The following is a 17,848-nucleotide window of genomic DNA, read 5'->3' on the forward strand; positions in this document are numbered from 1 at the left end:
TACTCCATTACTTTTATAGATGATCGATATAGATTTAGATATGTGTATTTGATGAAACACAAGTCTGAAGCCTTTGAAATGTTCAAAGAATATAAGAATAAAGTGGAGAAACAAACCAAGCATAGTATTAAAACCCTTCGATCAGATCAAGGTGGTGAATACTTGAATGGAGAGTTTTTAGATTATCTCAAAGAAAATGGTATAGTCTCTCAGTGGACTCCTCCATATACTCCACAGTAGAATGAGGTAACTGAAAGGTGAAATTGAACTTTGTTAGACATGGTTCGGTCCATGATGAGCTATGCAAATCTTCCAGTATTCCTTTAGGATTATGCATTGGAAACCACATCATATTTACTGAATAAGGTGTCTTCCAAATATGTTCCTCAAACTCCATATGAGATATGGAAAGAAAGGAAACTGAGTCTTAAACACGTTAAGATTTGGGGATGTCCAGCTTATGTCAAGAAAATTGACACTGATAAGATGGAATCTCGATCCATAAAATGTAGGTTTGTGGGATATCCTAAAGAGACTTTGGGGTATTACTTTTACACCGATCATATGGTATTTATCTTCAGACATGCTACCTTTTTGGAAAAACAGTTTATCCTTGAAGGAAACAGTGGGAGCAAAATAGAACTTAATGAAGTTCAAGATGTGCAAACTACTATGATTCAAGAGGAAACACCTGTTCAGATTCAACAATCTTTTGTGGAAAAGCCCATTCATAGGTGAGGGAGAGTGTGTCGCCAACCTGAGAGGTATTATGGCCTTGTCATTGAGAATGATAATGAGTTGTCATTCATTGATGATGACGACCCTATGACCTATTATGAGGCTATGAGTAATATTGACTTAGAGAAATGGCAGAGTGCCATGGAATCTGAAATGGAATCTATGTATGCCAACCATGTATGAACTTTGATTAAAGCACCAAAGGATGTAAAGCCTATTGGGTGAAAATGGGTATACAAAAGAAAGATTGGAGAAGATGGCTAGGAGGAGACCTATAAGGCCCGGCTCGTGGTAAAAGGATTCAGACAAAGGCAAGGGATTGACTTTGATGAAACTTTTTCACCTATAGCCCTGTTGAAATCAATTCGGATTTTTCTTGCGATTGCTGCTTACTACGACTATGAGATCTGGCAAATGGATGTCAAAACGGCCTTTCTAAAATGGGAAACTTGAAGAGGAAGTTTATATGACACAGCCAGAGGGTTTTATTTCTAAAGGGAATGAACACCTAGTGTGTAAGATGTTACGAACCATATATGGATTAAAGCAAGCTTCTCGTAGATGGAACATCCGTTTTGATGAGACAATCAAAGAGCTTGGTTTTATCAAAAATGTAGATACACCATGTGTCTACAAGAAGGTTCGTGGGAGTGTGGTAACATTTTTTTTACTATATGTGGATGACATACTTCTTATAGGAAATGATATACCAATGCTATAATCAGTCAAAGTATGGCTATCGAAGAACATCACTATGAAGGACTTGGGAGAAGCATCCTACATTCTCGGTATGAAGATCTATAGAGATAGATATAGAAGAATGATAGGTCTTACCCAGGGTACTTACATTGAGAAAGTGCTTAAAAGGTTTAGCATGGAAAATTCCAAGAAAGGTCTCATACCGATGAGCCATGGAGTATCGATTTCCAAAAGGATGTCTTCTAAGACACCTGAGGAAATAGAGCATATGAGTAAGATTCTTTATGCTTCAGCAATAGGATCTATCATGTATACGATGTTATGTACTAGGCCTGATGTTGATTACTCAATTAGTGTGACAAACAGATATCAGTCTGATCCAGGAGAAGACCACTGGAAAGTACTGAAGAACATCCTTAAGTACTTGCGAAGGACTAAGGATATTTTTCTTGTTTTTGGTGGATCTGAGTTGAAAATAGAGGGTTATATTGACTCTAGTTTTCAACTAGAAAGTGATGATAGAAAATCCATGTCAGGGTATGTGTTTACTTTGAATGGTGGTGCGATTAGTTGGAAGAGTTCCAAACAGTCTACAACGGCTGACTCGACACCGGAAGCAGAGTATATAGCTACACGTGAGGCTGCAAAAGAAGCCGTTTGGATGAGAAAATTTGTTTCTGAGTTAGGAGTTGTTCCTAGCAATTAGGAGCCTATTGTGTTGTATTGTGATAACAACGTAGCAATATCACAAGCCAGGGAACCTAGGTCTCATAAAAATTTCAAACATGTTTTGCGACGCTTTCATTTGATTAGGAAAATCATTCAAAGAGGAGATGTGAAGATTAAGAGAGTTGACACACATAATAACATAGCAGACCCACTCACAAAGTCATTGTCTCAGATTCACTTTGATCATCATAAAGAGTAGATGGGTATTAGATACGAGGGTGATTGGCTTTAGTTCAAGTGGGAGATTGAAAGTGTTTGTCCTAAATCCAATAACGTATGATGAGTTAGGAAGAACTTTCTTGTATTCTTATTTGATTTCATTAATATTAATAAAAGACTTGTTTTGCTTTTATTATGGGCTTTATCTATTTAAAGTGTTTTCAATAAGATGTTCCATAATTTAGAGTAAAGCTTCTAGAATTATAATGAGATTGTAATAGTGAGATCTAGAAGATGATAACTTTAGACATCATAGGATAACTAATCAGAAGTTAGTGAATCCGCAAAGATTGCTACATACTATGGTTGCTCCCTTCAGGAGGATGTCCATTCTCATAGGCATTTGTGTGGTGACACTATAGCTAGTATGTATGTGTTTATTAGGGAATAAGTTCACTGAACATGACTCGATAAGTTGGACAACTAATGGAGTTTACTCACATGTCAATAGTTATTCAATGAGTGATAGTTGTAGAAGTGTCCTTAGACTTGAGATCATTAAAGTTATCTTGTATATAATGAACTGTACTTTGGTTTAATCCTTAGTCTCAAGGACATCCATTAGGTCTATTCTGGCCAAAGGGATTTGTGTGTGGAGATAGTTAACGTCAATAGAGGATCTACCCCTTCCAGTATAGGAAGAGAATATCCTATGTTATTCTTAGTATGCGAGTTGTGGAATCTCTGGGCAGAGTGTAAGAAATTAGAAAGGAGTTTCTAATTTGCATTAATCTGAAATTTGTATTATGAATAAGAAATCATACAATTAAATTTGATAAGCCTGACAAAAGATCCATGCCTTGTATTTAATCAGGATATTGTAAGGGTAGAAGGAATTCATTGTACGGTAACTAGTCACTGACAGGTTCTTGGTATTATAAGCAGTAAATTCATATTATCCGGATAGTCGCGATATGTTGAGAAATATCAATCACGATGTAGGATAAATATAATTAATCAATTAATTATATTTAATGAATTTTAGAATTCATATAAATAATAAATAGAAGGTTTATTATCATTTATTTCTACTATCGGCTTAATATTGAACCTACAGGGTCACACCATAAAAAGTTTAATTTATTGATGAAGATATTTTGAGAGAGCAAGTTGTTTTTTAAAGAGTTTAGAAAAATTATAATGTTTAAAATAGTTTTAAATATTATTTAAACATTTTATAAGATAATGTGTGGGATTTATATAATAATATATATTGATATATTAATTATATGAAAACCTACTGAGCCATATATAATGAATGAGATGAGAAGGGTTTTGGCATGCACTTGTGTTTTTGTGAAAATATAGTTGCCAACCTCTCCTTCTTCTTCATTTCTCTCTCTCTCAAAAGAAAAGGGCACCACTTTTATAAAGCTTCATCTTTATAAAAGCTTCATCGAAAGGATTATTCTTGGTGGATACCAGTAGAGTGCTTCACACTCTGAGGAGCAACTGCTAGCATCCATTGTTATAAAGCTTCGATTTTCAGGTATGATTACGATTCCGCCGCTCTCTTGATTTTATATATTTTTTCTATATGTTCGATACATTGTTTATGGAATAATTGTTATATCATGCTTCCGCTCATCCGTAAATTCCTTCAATAGAGACAGGGGGGATAGGTATCGAGAACAAGATCATGAAAGGTCTCGCGAGAGAAATGGTAGGGGAAACCGTGAAGGGGGGTTGGAAAGTAGAAAGCTATGAGAATGTAAGTTTTTTGTTTTTTCATCGTTATAGGACATGAGCGGTTTGATTTGGTAATGATAATTGGAGTTTGATTTTAATAGTTTCTTCTTTAGACATTTTTTGGCATCTATATTTTTAAAATGTGCAATGTTTATTTCAATGAAAAATGATATTAATTTAACATAATAACATCAGTTTTAGTAGTATATATACATCAGTTCATCTAGAAAAACTGATGTTAAATACCACAATAGACAAAGACTTTAGATTAAAAACCGACGATAAAGAGTACATTAGACAACGTTTTCTTACAAAATAGTGATGTTAATTATACTGATAGGCATCAGTTTCATCTATTATAGAAATCATTTTTAAAAAAAAACTGATGTAAAAGCTATTAGTAACATCATTTTATTATGAAAACCGATGTCAAAGATATTGGTAGCATCAGTTTTAACTAAATTATACTGGTCAGAGGAAAAATTATTGTTTATCCAACATATCTTAAAATTAATAAAAATAGCATATTATAGTAATATATAAATGATAGATGTGCATTTAAAATTAAGAATCAAGATATAGATATAGGTTTTATATTAAAAACCGATATTATATATCCCCTTTCACATCAGTTTAAAACTGATGTTAAATGGGGGGTCTTTAATATCACCCACGAAGACATCGGATATTTTTATTCGTAGACATCGGTTTTAACCGATGTCTATTGATGTTTTTCTAGTAGTTCTCCCCCACTTAAACTCTTGACATCCCCGTCATGCCAAACAAACAGCCCATAGGTCCAAGTCGTACCTCTCTAGCCATTGTGGCAACCTCCGTATCTCTGTCCATTGTAGGATATAATACCACCAGTCTTCATATCTCTACCTCAGATAACTTGATGCGTCAAAATTTCGAGAGGCGACTCTGATACCATATGTGACAACCCGAGTCAAATTTCGAGTTTTTTTTTAAGAAACATGTCAAGTTGTGATTCCGAGTTCAAAATAAGTCGAAGCCTAGTGTACCAATTGCATACAACTTGGGTAATGACTAGCCCACCATATGCCCCAAAATATCATAATTTGTTGGTGCACATAATAGTAGTACTTAACCTTATAAACTGAACAGAGTTTCAATTCTTATCAACATTGACTGAGGTGTTACACATATGTATTAGAGTGAAGGATAAATAATTTTGCAAAGTACTTTTTTGTTTCTTTTATATAGATGTGTGGAGAAATTAGATTAGAAATCATTTGTATATGAAAAGAGTTTGAACATTCGTCTTCCTATATACTCCATTTCTATTTCTATACATACACGATTACTAAAATAGTTTTATGCTAGTTTGTTAAGTCTAACCTTGAAAAAGAACAGGATGCTTGTGTTTTTATACATATAAAAATATTAATATACATGTATGTGCGTTAAGCGGGATATACGAGATATATTTGGTTTTGTTTGGTTTTATTTGGTTTATATATATTTATAATTATTTATTTATCTATGAATAAATAATATTCAAATAACTATTTTAGAAAAAAGGTTATTTACTTTTATGTATTTTATTGTTTTTATAGTTTATAAAACAAATATGAACTATTTTTACTTTTTATTACTTTTAAAAATTCTATTTTAAAATTATAAATTATATTTCTTAAAAATTCCTATTTTAATTTTTATAAATTTTATTATGTATCAAATTTGTATATCATCATGTATCTTATTTATTCAATTTGTAATTTACCTTACCTTAAATTCTTTTAAAATTAATTTCAATAATTTTTAAGCTTAAAAATATATTATATTTGTATTTTGATACCCTAAACTAACACTTTTAGAAATATGTTGCAAGTTGAAACACTTTATAGCTAACCTAATATGGGGTTTTTGGCTAAGGTAACATAAAAAACACAATATTATATTAAAACATAAGTAGCACAGCTTAGGTAACATAAGGGTAACAATTTCTTAGAGGGGTTGCAATATGTCATATTTGGTATAGTGAGTACAAAAAAAAATATGAGACCACCTCCAAGTGAAAGATAATTTTACCTTCACCAAGGCTCCTTTCTTTCCCAAATCTAATGTCTACAACTAAGGTTAAGGCCCAAATTCTCAATGTTGCCCGGCCATCCAACAAATCCTAATTTTCATAAGATTTTAGTCCAAATAAGCCAAATTACTTCTAACTTTGGGGATAATTATTCGTGCCAATGAACACTAAAATAATATTAATAAATACAGAGTTAATTATAAAATTATATAAATATGCGAATAGAATCTATTAGAATATATATATACATATTCTATGATACATTTTTTTTGAAAAATGATTGAAATGTATAAAAAAATTAAATCTAACTTCTGAATTCTAACTGAATCAAAAGAAAGTATTATGGTGGTTTATATTATAATAGTTTGCATTATAATAGTTTTCCATTTAGCGTCATACAACTAAAAGTATTTATGTGAATAATATTTTCTTTAATTTTACAAAAAATTCTACTTTTTTTTATTTTTATAATTTTTCACATATTTTATATTAATTTTCACTAATCATGTCCTCTCTTAAAAAATTTATGTATGCCAAATTAACATATACTCACTTGTAGGGGATTGTCAGTGTTGGACATCTTTAGTTGTACATAGAATTGATGCAAATAAGAAATTATAAATAACAATTAACTAAAACAACAGACTGGGTGAATTAAAAAAAGAAGACACATTTCATTTACCCATAAATATAAAAATTGGTATTACAATATGTCTCATATAACATCTAACCAGTAATAAGACCAAGTACATGTAATAACATATTTATATGTGGGTATACATCCTACCCAAAGGAAGCAACAATTGCTTAACTTTCTTTTTCCAGATTGCTGAGTTCTTGTTCTATTTGACGTTCTGTTCTTCCGTCAAGCAATCAAAGCGACCCTCTCACACCTCTTCTCAAGCAAGAAACATTTCTTCTCATGTAACCTAGCAAGTTCCTCCTTAAGTGTTTCAATTTGCTCATCAATCGTCTGCACCACCTGTTCCTCCTTGGTTTCTGACTTCTGATCCGTTGAAGTTGACACTTTTCCAACAGCCTCCATTCCCCCCAATGCTCACAGGACCTAAGTGTAACTCGCGCCCCCTTTTATAGCCCTTTGAATTAGGGTTGGTAAAAAAGGCAATTGTAACCCGGCCCATGTATGCTTCTACATTTTAAGCTTTATGTATTCTTCAAAATCTTTCCATTAGCCTTGTTCTTAGAATAACCTCACATCGCCTACACATAAACACATACATAGCTCATAACTCATGCAATTGGTATATATAGAATTTGGCATCACCATAATTAAATATAAAGTTTTCTTGAATTATATATGTAAGCCTAATAACTGTTAAATTTATGTACTCTCAACTAGTGTAGGAAATTTTGTTGAAATTTCTTCATTATAGAATAATATGCTAGCACAAAAAATGTTATGCAATAAATTGTGGAGATTAAAATATACACAGTATTTCGAAAGCCAAATCATCATTTATATTATTCACTATATTAGATTATTCCACTCTTTTTATCATTGTAAAATATTTAATTTTAGGGGTAATATTCAAATGAGAACTTTTTCCTTGCAGTCTTATAGATTTTATACGTATGTGTTTGGCGTCTATTTTTTTAGTGTAGGTTCAATTTCTTAAAAACTTCTCATAATTTTTTCCATTGATAATGAGAGAAAAAAACTTTTAGAAAAAAACTTGTCAAAAAATATTTATAGAACACACACATGTCTTCTAAAGTATGTCAAAAAAATTATATCTTTCTCTACATCTAAATCTATGTCCTCATTTCTTCCCCAATTTGGGGTGAGGATTTATAAAACTTCTCCAATCCAGTTTGCATGAAATAGAGTATGATCATTGTAGATGAGACGATGAGATGATCGTAGACAATATGTGATGACACCTGATGTTCTTACATTTTTTTTTGCAAGACCAGCCATCTTAATCTTATTCAAACACATCATCTCTTGCCACAACCTAACATAAAAATTATGTTATTTATAGATAAAAGTATATTGTGGACATACAAAAGCAAAACATTATGTATTCATTTTAACAAATCAAGCTAGCATTTAAATCAAAACCAATTATGCAACATTCTTTAACTCTGTAATTTATCTTAATATGCAGCCTTTCAAATTGAGTTGTATGAGAAAATAAATAAGGAAAACAAACGTAGCAGCTTTATTTTCTAAATTCAACACATCATACAAGCAACTAGACAAGAAACTGAGATCGGGAAATAGCTTAATAAAGTGCAAACTCAAAACCCAATTCACTGAACTCAAAGATATGAAGTCCTGCAATCAAAAACAATAAATTACACAATATATAACTAATGTTCATTATAAAAATAGAGAAAAAGAAATTGAAAAACTAAAACTATAAAAACTAAAAATACAAACACAGCCATATACATCAACCGGCGACCATACACACATAAATACAAGTGCACACAAAAGTGCACAAGCACACGCGCAGAGGGAGACACCCACAATGTGAAGGAGAGAGAGGATAGTGAGAGGAATTATACAACACATTACACCCAAAACCCAATCAAACCAAATAAATCACAATAAACCAAATACCACTAAATATAAATTAGGACGAACACGAAACTTTAAAACAGAACATTAAATTAAAAAAATACCTAAAAATGAAGCCTTTAAGTGCAAACTCAGACATGAACACCTGAAATCAAAGAGAAAGATAGATATTAGATTTACCAGATTATATTTAAATATTTGAAGTTTGAAGAAGAATTAAAACCCTAATTGAAGAACCGAAGCCACAATTCATATTCAATTGAGCCCTAAGTAAAAATCAACCCCTAATTATGTACTAGAGATTGATACTGGTGGAGAGTATTGACACTACAATTTAAACACAAGAAATATTCAGAATATATGATTGTAAAACAGAGAATGTAAGGGTTGCACAGCTTAAAGATTTTATTGATACTCACTCCAATACTTAAACAAAACACAGCTGGAAAGTGTCCTACAAAATAGGGACTACATAACAAAACTACCTAGACTCAATCAACCACTAAGGTTAAACAAAGACTTATTCAAAACTAATTCTACAAATCTCTAGGCCATGACTCACTAGGACATGATATAGCAGCACGACTCAGATAAATAAATTGATAAAACAGATAACTTCAAGTTTGAATTAACACCCCAACAGACTCCCCCTTAATTCAAACTTGTCTAAACATAGTTTCTTACTCCAAGTATACTCCTTATTTTCTCAAAATTCACCATCCTTAATACCTTCGTGAGAGAGTCAGCTCGTTGTTCCTCTGATAAAATTCATAATGATGTCTCCATTTTCAATGCACCCTCTAATAAAATGAAATCTAACGTCAATGTGCTTGCTCCTACCATGAAATACAAGGTTCTTCGCCAAGTCAACGACCGACTTGTTATCGATAAACAATATCACAGGTTGAATGTATTGCCCAGTAACTTGCGTCAACAATTTTTTCAACCATATCGCTTGACATGAGGCAGTTGTTGCTGCCATAAACTCAGCCTCACATGAAGAGAGTGCACCACACTTGTGCTTCTGTGAATTCCAATTTATCAAGCTTTTGTTTAGATAGAAGACCATACCACCAGTGCTCTTCCTATGTTCTACATTTCCTGGAAGATCGTTGTCTGAGTACCCAATCACAACATTATTAAGACACATTTTGATGCATTCAAATGCATCACCGTAGGTTTTTCCATAAACCTACTTATAACACCAACACAGTAGGCCAAGTCGGGCCTAGTGTGAATCAAGTATCTCAGCCCTCCAATTATGCTTTTAAAATCTGTTGAATTCACCTATTTGCCTCCTTCATCCTTGTTGATGATTTCTTTAGGATGCATTAGAATTCTAGTGGGATTACACTCAAACATTCTAGCCTTGTGAAGTATCTTCTTTGCATATCCTGCTTATTTCAGACATATGTATCCATCTCCCTGCACCACCTCAATACCCTGGTAATACGTGAGCTTGTCCAAATCGCTCATGTCAAAATTCTTTGTTATTTGAGTTTTGAATTCCACAATAACTTTAACACTTGTACCAGTGACTAGAAGATAATCCACATAAACTCAAATAATTAAAATTTCACTTCTTACGTGTCTGGTATACACCGCTTGTTCATATACACACCTTGCAAATCTCAGCCCTTCTAGAAACTTATTAAGTTTAGAATACCAGGCTCTCGGAGCCTGTCTTAGTCCGTATAAAGACTTCAATAGCCTATACACGAGATGCTCTTTTCCACGTTTCACAAAACCTTCAGGTTGCTTCACAAATACTTCCTCTTTAATCTCTTCATTGAGGAATGCTATTTTGATGTCGAGATGGTGCACCTGCCAATTAACTTTAGCTGAAAGTACCAACAACAGTCGTATTGTCTCGATACGAGTAACAGGTGCAAAAACTCATCAAAATCCACACCCTTCTTTTGCATATAGCCCTTCGCAACAATTCTGGCCTTATGCTTTGTGATGTTACCTTCTGTATCTCGTTTGATTTTATATACCCACTTCAGATCAATTGCCTTTCGCCCCTTTAGTAATTTTATTAACTCCCAGGTTTCATTCCATTCAACAACCTCAATTTTAGCATGCATTGCCTTCCTCCATTCACCCTCTTTAGCAGCTTGCGACTAATTGACTGGTTCATCTATGCCCATAAGATATAATTCGTCCTCCTCCAGTTCTATTGGTTTAGTGTCAGTATAAATTTTACTAAGTGTTTTGAAATTTAAAGTTGGTTCATCAGTCTCAGACCCATACTCTGATATGCTCGAACTTTGTACACATGTACTATCTTCATCTTCATGGTTTTCACTTACTTCATGCGCTCCTTGCATTGTCTCTTTAACATCTGTGTACTGAGTTTGAAAAGTCGACATCACAACAAATTACCAGTATTAATCTTACCTGCATCTTCAGTTTCACACCAATTCCGTGCCTTTTTCTCTTGAAAGATCACGTCTCGAATCACGTGTATCTTTCGAGTTTCAGGATCTAGCAGCCTATAGGCCTTTGTACCCGGTTCCTTGCCAAGATTCAGTACTGGTCTGCTTCTATTGTCAAACTTTTTTAGATTCACATTCTGTTCCTTCATATGTGCCATACATCCAAAGACTCGCAAATGATCTAGACTTGGATTTTCGTTGGACCATGCCTCGTATGGAGTAACACTAGTTATAGCACGGGTTGGAAGTCGATTCAACAAATATGTTAAGTGTCAAACGGCTTCCCCTAACAGATAGTTTGGCATCTTCATCTCCTTTAGTAAACTTCGTGACATCTCAATTAGAGTCATGTTACGCCTTTCGATCACGCCATTCTGCTGTGGCGAGTATGGAGTAAAAAAATGGCGCGTAATCCCAGCTTCTTCACAATATCGAGTAAAATCCTTTGAGTTAAATTCCCCACCATTTTTTGTTCTAAATGTACCAATCTTTTGTCATGGACTATTTTCGACTAACACACGAAACTTCTTAAATACATCAAAAACATCATTTTTATTTTTCAGAAGATAAGTCCACATTACTCAACTATAATCATCAATTAGAACAAAGATATATTTATTACCTCCAGGTGTGCTTGGTGAGATTGGGCCAGAGAGATCACCATGCACCAACTCAAGAAGTCTCGTTGTGATGAAATTCGATTGGCTAGGAAAAAAAAATTTGTATTACTTTGACATGAGACAACCAGTATACACCTTTTTCGGTTGTTTGATGACAGGCATTCCCAACACTATATTATCCGTGGATATGAGTTTCATGGCCTTGAAGTTAACATGACCGATGCGAGAATGCCTTAGCCAACTCTCATCTTCACATCGTGACATCAAGCACTGTAAATCCCTGCTATAGATTATAATTTTGTACAATCTATTTGTTGAACGTTTAACTTTCATAAGCAAATTTCCTTCTTATTCTCTAACCCGCAAATAATCTCCTCTAGTAGTGACATTGTATCCCTCTTCTACAAGTTTCCCAAGGCTAATAATGTTATTACGTAAAGAGGGAATAAAATATACCTCGTTCAACGTTCTTATTACACCATTTTTGGATTTCAAAGAGATGCAATCCTTTTCTTCAATTTGCACAACTGAGCAATCCCCAAATTTAACTTCTCCCACTTCACTTTTGTCCAATTTGTCGAACTTGGAGATTTTTCCTGTCATTGGTTACTAGCTCCATTTTCTAAGTACCACATATTGGATTCCATTTTACTTCCAACATCACCTTGACTCAATTTTGGCTTTACCTATTTTTTATTGATCAAAAATACCTTCTTTTCATTTTCCTTGAGTTCCGCCAAGAGGTGTGTAGGTTCCTCGTCAGGGATCTGTGCCATGTGTGCGTCTTCCTTTACATCTTTGTCTCGTTTTGGCTTTCTACACTCGATGGCATAATGTCCATAGGCAAGGCAATTGAAACAACGTACCTTGCTTTTATCACGACTGCTTCGTACACCTTCTTTCCCTCGGGTTCTCTGTGTACTAGTTTCACCACTACCCCTGTTACTTCACTTAATCCACTCTTCTCATGTCAACAATAACTTGGACTCATCTTTGTCCTTTTCAATCCAATATTCTCTGGTTATAAGGAGTTGATTACCTCCTGTGTCTGTCGATCCCTTCAGACGCTCTTCGTGAGGCTTCAACGACCCCACCATCTCTTACAATGTCATAGTATCCAGGTTGCCAAATTGCTCTATGGTAGAGGCAATTTCCAAAAACTTGGTGGGCACTGCCTGTAACAGCTTATTTTTGCCACATAACTTTCAGCAATTTCCTCTCCTAAAGCTCGTATGTTTGTAACTAATCCAACCAATTTCATGCTGAAATCATCGATGGTATCTGTTTCCTTCATAACCAATGACTGGAATTCAGTTGTCAAGGTCTGCACCTTTGCAGTCTTGACGAATTCAGCTCTTTGACGCGTCACTTTAATGGCCACTCATGCCTCCTGGGCTGTCTCTTTATCAATTAGAGACAACAATATGTCCTCGGGTGTAGCCTAGTATATCGCAGCCAGGGCTAACTTATCCTCTTTCTCTTCAACCATGGTTGGTTTCGGATCCTTCGATGATATTGCATCCCAAACTTCATGGGCCTGCAGATTAACCTTCATTTTCATGGCCCATGCTGTGTAATTCGCTCCTGACAGCATGGGATAGCTCAAGCTAATCATTCCATTCTTAATTTTCCCTGCCTCCATTGTTTGTGCCTTTGACATACACTTGGTCATCCACTATGTTGCCTAGCTCTGATACCATATTATTGACACTACAATTTAAACACAAGTAATATTCAGAATTGACTGCAAAATAGAGAATGTAAGTGTTGACTAGCTTAAAGATTTTATTGATACTCACTCCAATACTTAAACAAAACACAGCTAGAAAGTGTCGTATAAAATAGGGACTACATAACAAAACTACCTAGACTCAATCAACCACTAATGTTAAACAAAGACTTATTCAAAACTACTCCTACAAACTCTCCGGGCCATGACTCAGACAAATAAATAGACAAAACAGATAAGTTCAAGTTTGAATTAACACCCCAACAGAGAGAAAGTTAAGGTGGTGGCGAAATAAAGAGAGAATTCGAATATGTGAAATGTGAAAAAGTCAATAAGGCTTTGCTTAGAATTACAGTTAAAAATTGTTATGTTATCATGAAAAGTAATACTAAAAAAATGTTTTTATAAAAATCAGATGATGGTTTGGTAATATTTTTTATATGCATAAGTTTTGATGTAAAGGTTTTTGATATAATGATTTTGGTGAAATCAACATTAGTTTCCCGTCATAGCATAAAAATAGCTATTCTCAAATGGATTAGGATACTTATTTTTTTAACAACAGATTTTATGTCAAAAGTACTTCTCAATCACCTTTTGAATTTAACAAACTAATTTTTTTAACTATTTTTAACAAAAAACTGTTGTTCCTTACCAATACCAAACACACCTTAAGAGAGTGTGTGTTAGTATCAAAAAAATTTCAAAGTGTCTAAAATTAGAGCGCTGGAGCCCAAATTTTACCTCCTTAGATCCCAAAAATTTGTGTCAAATATGATACATATATTTATATTTTATTATATTAATAATAAAACTTCAGAAATTTTTTTAATAAAAATATTTACTTATATATTTTATTACTTTTATTGTTCCAATACTTACATTTTTTTAAATATTTTAAAACTTTTATATGAGTCCTCATATCTAAATTAGGTGAATTTATACTATATTACTTTTCACTAAGTTTAAAATTTCTTAATTATTTTTTTTTGAATTTTGTTACTTTAACATTTCTATTTTAAATTCAAATTTTTTATATAAATTTGTATATTAGCATGTATCTTATGTATTCAATTTGTAAATAATCTTAAATATATATATATAATTTAATTATATATAAAATTTGTCAGTTTCTTTTTTTCTGCTCTTGTGACGGAAGGTGATACATTTATTATTGGTCTTCTAAACTGAATGAATACAGTAGAATTATTATTTGGCTTCCAAACTGAATAAATACCCTATTACTATATAATGGAAAATAATTAGAAAGCATATCATATATTTGAACTTTTAGATAAAGATCATTAAAGAAAACAGAGGAGATGACTAATATGAAGTCAACAATACATTGAAATATGTAATTCATGATTTTATGCACAATGGTTGAAAATGTTTCATGACGATAACTTAACACGTATAAACTATAATAACATTGAACTACTATTATATATTACTTAACTATATACTGAAATATAAAATTGGTGAATTCTCTTTAGATAGCCACCCAATATTATTTATATGTCACATATATGTATCTATTTATAAATATGATTTTATCGAGTAACACATATATGATTGTTATATAATGATAGAGATGCATTTTTTTAAAAAAATAATTGAAATTTATAAAAATTAAAAAATCTAACTTTTAAATTCTGATAAAATTCAAGAGAAAGTATAATAATAGTTTGTCATTCAATGTCAAAAATTGAGAGAGTTTTCCTAAGCATTTTATATCACTCAAAAGATATGATCATTAAAGTTTCTCTATCAGTAGTGGAAAATTAGTTAGCTAGTTACTGTTAAATTTCACATTAAAATGGAAAAGAGATTTTCATACCTCTACATAGCAACACACATTTGTAGTTTCACTTTTGTTGGCTAACCATAATCTAAGATGCTGGGAGGGGGTGCAAATTATGGGCTTTCGAGAGGCAATGTGAGGCTTGTGAATCCTTCAAGCTTGCTTGTGCTTGTGTGTGACGTATGGACATGAATGTAGCAAAAAATTGGTCCAAATAATCACTCACAAGTTTTGTTAAATTTAATTTTTAATGGGGTTGGGCTCTTAAATAATTAATTCTATTTTGATACGAATTATTATAATTGATTTGGAATAACATTAATTTCGATTCAATTATAGAATAGTTGAATTAATTAATGCATTTTAATTCATTGCAAAAAGTACCACACAAGTTATTCAAAGTCTGCACTACAAGAAAAAGTTAAATAGATATCACACAATAGACATCGGTCGCTGATAGCAATGATGTTAAAAGATGTAAAAACATTACCCCGCTTTAATTTGATGTCTTTGTTATTTGAAGACATCGATTATTTAATAATTATTGTATAAAATTACCTAAAAAAAATTAAAGCGCGCTTGCCCTCTTTTTTCCCTTTTAATCAAAATTTGCCCCATTATTAGCATTTTTTTCTTCTCGTAGGCCAATTAGTTTTCCTTTTTTCCCAACAATATTTTAGAGAAAACCATTAAAAAAACTAAATTTTAAACACTAATATCTCTTTCTCTCCCACAGGCCTCTCACCATCTCTGTATCGACTATCACCTCTCTCTATATCCTCTCCCCTCCCCTTCAACTCTTCATCTCCTCTGCTATAAATATAATATTATAGATATAAGGTTGAGTATATGATACAATCCCTCATCACAAACCTTATTATATATTCTTTGCACTTGTCCTTCACCATCAGTCATAGTTTTAATTCTGTTCAAACTCGTTAAGAGTGATGATCATTCGCGGCCTTCACTATGATTCATTTTATTCTGCGAGGGTGTTCGCTCACACATAAGGTGAGGGCTTATGAGCTTTAAGGAGACAGTTCAGTAGTGGATTTGAATTCAATATCCATTTCATTTCAACTACTTTCATTTTTATCATTTCTTTGTTACATCTTTTTGCACTATAACACATATACGCACGCACTTTATATTTGATTTTTTTCACAAATCATGTAACAATCCTAAAATTATAGTGTTTGCTTGGTTGTTTGAGTGACAGACTAATGAAGAATCAAAATGTGAACAATGCGATTAACACGACGGCTGATCCCAATGCACAAGTTGTACTACCTGATAGGGATAAGCAGTAGACGCCTAGCCCTAATGCACAAACTATATTATCTGATATAGACACTACGCCATAAGTGCACATATGCAATGATTTTTAGCTAGCGTTGTGCGAAAAGCGTTGCATTATCTACTAATGTTAGGTCACACACACACTGTAGAGGGGGTGAATACAGTGTATAGTACACTCAAATCGAACTTTAAGAACTTAAGTAACAGAAAAAAAAACTTTATTGAAACAATAAACTCTATTACAGTATGGAACTGTTACCTCTTAGTGATGAACAAATATCACGAGAGCTGCTATGGTTACAATGAATAATCTTCTCTAATAATGATAACACTTATAGTATAAACCCTATATCTGTGTTTATATACTACACAGTTACAAGATAATCGCTAATTGATATGGAATATAATTTTGCTTCCTAAAATATATCAATAAGATATCTTTTCTTCCAAGTATTCCATTCTTTACAGAATTCCTTCTTCATGCATATCTCTTCTTATGTTTATCTTGATCTTCTTTCCTTTAATCAGCTATTGTCCTTATCTGATTGTCCTTCAGCACTTAAGTTCTATATCTATCTTCTGACGATTATCTCCTGATAACATATGTACTGATATCCTGAAGTCCTGACTTCCAGTATAAGTACTGATCAACAGTTAAGTACTGATTTATCCTGTTCAAGTAAGAACTGAAAGCTAAACATAAAACAACTTGTAAATTAACATAATATACAAGTTTAACAGATATTTGATGATGTCAAAAACATTAAGTACAAATACATGAGAATTAGACTAGATAACTACAACTTACAGTCCTTAAAGCTTTTACCAATTTCAACTTCTGATAACAACTTCAGTCTGTATAAATATCAGAATTTAAGCAGTTATAGATCTTCGACTTGGCTTCATCATTTTCTGATCTCTCTGATGTCAGGAGTTGTTCTGAGATAGTTCTTCAATAAACATTTCTCAGCATATCTGAGTTCATCAATCATTCTCCTTTTGACATCTTTAAGCTCTGTAGTATCTTCACCAGTTTGAAAGATTGCAGCTCTGAGATCATTGATCTTTGCTTTTCTCAACTCCTGATCTAGTCTTATGACATAAGCTTTGTCAGACTCTAGATTGAATTCAAGTCCCTTAATACCAAGATATGTTCTGATCTGTGCAGTATTAGGCTTTATATCAACAATATCATCATTGTGATCTCTATACTTTGGAACATATATGTTGTCAGACTTAACAGAATAAAGCCTTTTCTGTCTCTGAATCTGTTCTTTTAAGTA

Source organism: Apium graveolens, chromosome 1 (assembly GCF_009905375.1).
Source record: "Apium graveolens cultivar Ventura chromosome 1, ASM990537v1, whole genome shotgun sequence".
In the NCBI taxonomy this organism is placed as follows: Eukaryota; Viridiplantae; Streptophyta; class Magnoliopsida; order Apiales; family Apiaceae; genus Apium; species Apium graveolens.